Source organism: Schistocerca serialis, unplaced genomic scaffold (genome assembly GCF_023864345.2).
Source record: "Schistocerca serialis cubense isolate TAMUIC-IGC-003099 unplaced genomic scaffold, iqSchSeri2.2 HiC_scaffold_1242, whole genome shotgun sequence".
Taxonomy (NCBI): domain Eukaryota; kingdom Metazoa; phylum Arthropoda; class Insecta; order Orthoptera; family Acrididae; genus Schistocerca; species Schistocerca serialis.
In genome coordinates, this window is record NW_026047450.1 from 517,501 (window position 1) to 520,000 (window position 2,500).

Consider the following 2,500-nt stretch of genomic DNA (forward strand, 5'->3'; position numbering starts at 1 on the left):
TGTGCCTTAACGTAACCCAATTTGTGCCTTAACGTAACCCAATTTGTGCCTTAACGTAACCCAATTTGTGCCTTAACGTAACCCAATTTGTGCCTTAACGTAACCCAATTTGTGCCTTAACGTAACCCAATTTGTGCCTTAACGTAACCCAATTTGTGCCTTAACGTAACCCAATTTGTGCCTTAACGTAACCCATGTTGTGCCTTAACGTAACCCATGTTGTGCCTTAACGTAACCCATGTTGTGCCTTAACGTAACCCATGTTGTGCCTTAACGTAACCTAATTTGTGCCTTAACGTAACCTAATTTGTGCCTTAACGTAACCTAATTTGTGCCTTAACGTAACCTAATTTGTGCCTTAACGTAACCTAATTTGTGCCTTAACGTAACCCATGTTGTGCCTTAACGTAACCCATGTTGTGCCTTAACGTAACCCATGTTGTGCCTTAACGTAACCCATGTTGTGCCTTAACATAACCTAATTTGCGCTTTAACGTAACCCATGTTGTGCCTTAACCTAACCTATATTGCGCCTCAACCTAACCTATATTGCGCCTCAACATATCCTATATTGCGCCTTAACCTGACGCACGTTGTCGCTGAACCTGCTCTGTAATTGTTATGCAACTCGTTAAATTAGTGTAGTGTTGCCTAACCGCAACCCTCGCAATATAGTTCGCTATTCGCACTGCCCGGTCCCCTGTGTATCGCGTCATGTTAAACACCTTGCAGGTGTTGCTGACTTTCCACATGCTCCTGCTATACACTCTAATGTGGATAGCAGCAGGACGTACATGCCCCCCCCCCTTCCCCCCTGCCTTCGCAAGCTGGTCGTTGAGAAGTTTGCATGTTCAATGCCCTTCGCATGCCGACGTACTCAGCCTACGTTGTGGTACGGCCTGTCACCTGTCCGCCGATGTACGCAAAACCCACAAACTGTACTGCACATTGGTCCGTATGTACTGAATGATACATCGTGGCACATGTGTGACCGTACGACGACTGCGCCTAGCAACGGCAGACCATACAGTCCAAATATTGTGCACGCAGCTACGTGTCGTCTCCCTATAAGAGCTGGATTGCAGTGTGGTACGCCATTCAGACGTGTGGGAGGAACGGACGCCCTGGATGGCGATCAGCATGAGCAGTCTGTTGATGTGGTGGAGCGTGTATTCGGACGTAGTCGTCTCTTCTCACACACCGTGATAGCATGTTGCACCGCGTTCCACATCTGCGACATCCTGCAGAGGCCGGCTGACAGTCGTTCGCGCAATGGACACCGCATACGTACGGGGGCTACCTTCCACGTGTTCTCGAGGCGTGCACATGTTGTTGCGTCTATGTGGGCAGACGTAGTGTGTTGTGACACCTGACACAGGCATGCAATACTCGTTGCAAATGGCGATGGACGTCTACGTTTGCTGGTGACGTTACGCAAATGAACAACAGGTAACCCGTTGTGGTGCGGTTGTTCTCGCTAGAGGTGAATCAGTGTTGGCGACGATCGGTCGAGCTATTAACCGGTTGTTTCAGGGATACCCACCATGCCCACGAACGTGAAAGGGGACCCACCATGCCCACGAACGTGAAAGGGGATCTGGGTGTGAGGCGATACGCGGCGGTGGCTGGGTGGGACCGTCCCCGGCCGGTGAGGGGGGGCCGCCCGGCGTGCTGGCAGCGCGGTGCGTGGGCGCACGCGCTACAGCCGGCTGGTGGGGGCGGCCAGTGGCAGGCGCGCCGGCCGACGGACGCGGCAGGCGGCGCAGCTGCGCGCCGGCGCCCCCTGCTCGCGGCGCCTTGCGGCCAAAGTAGGTCCTCGCGGGCCCGGTGCGAAGCGCGGTGGCCATCTGCAGTGTGCTGGTCCGATTGAGGACTGTGTGCGCTGAGGATGCGCCGCCGCTCGGCGCTCGGCGCCGCGACGCCGTCTGCTGCTCGGTCGCCCCAGCGGTTCTCGCAGGTGGTTTGTATCGCAGCTGTGCGGACGTGTTGGCGCGTGCGCTGTGCTGGGAGAGTTCGCTTCGGCACCCAAGTGGGGCTTTTGTCCTTCTGTGGCGCTGGCGTTGGAGCTGCCGGTCACCGTAGGTGGCGCGTGTTGTCTCCCGCCGGCAATGCCACGACAGCACGCTCCCGGGCCTCTGTCGGCAGCGGCAAGCTCAGTTGGGAGCACGGGTGGTCGCACCTAAAGCGTCTACTCGCCTAACTCCGGGCGATTGCGCCTCTCTCGAACCCGACCAAGTACTTAGGACGGCGCTGCGCGCCGCCGGGACCTGAGAGGGTTTCGAGGTGTGTTGTGCAGGGGAGCTCAGCCTCCTCCTGTTTGCAGAATAATTGAGCGGACGCTTGCGTGTTCGCGCGGGCCCCCGGGACACACTCCCGGGCGGCCGGCTGCTCAGCTCTAGTTGACGCAGCTCCCTGGTTGATCCTGCCAGTAGTCATATGCTTGTCTCAAAGATTAAGCCATGCATGTCTCAGTACAAGCCGCATTAAGGTGAAACCGCGA

At 56.2% G+C, this 2,500-nt stretch overlaps 1 non-coding gene across 1 annotated transcript in view; it reads left to right on the forward strand.

Moving 5' to 3' along the window:
• The first annotated feature begins 2,409 nt into the window (after nt 1–2,409).
• Nucleotides 2,410–2,500, forward strand: part of LOC126436622 (small subunit ribosomal RNA) — a 1,909-nt gene continuing 1,818 nt past the window's right edge. The window contains exon 1 of the ribosomal RNA XR_007580809.1: nt 2,410–2,500. This exon is cut by the window's right edge and continues 1,818 nt beyond it. This is a non-coding gene — a ribosomal RNA (small subunit ribosomal RNA).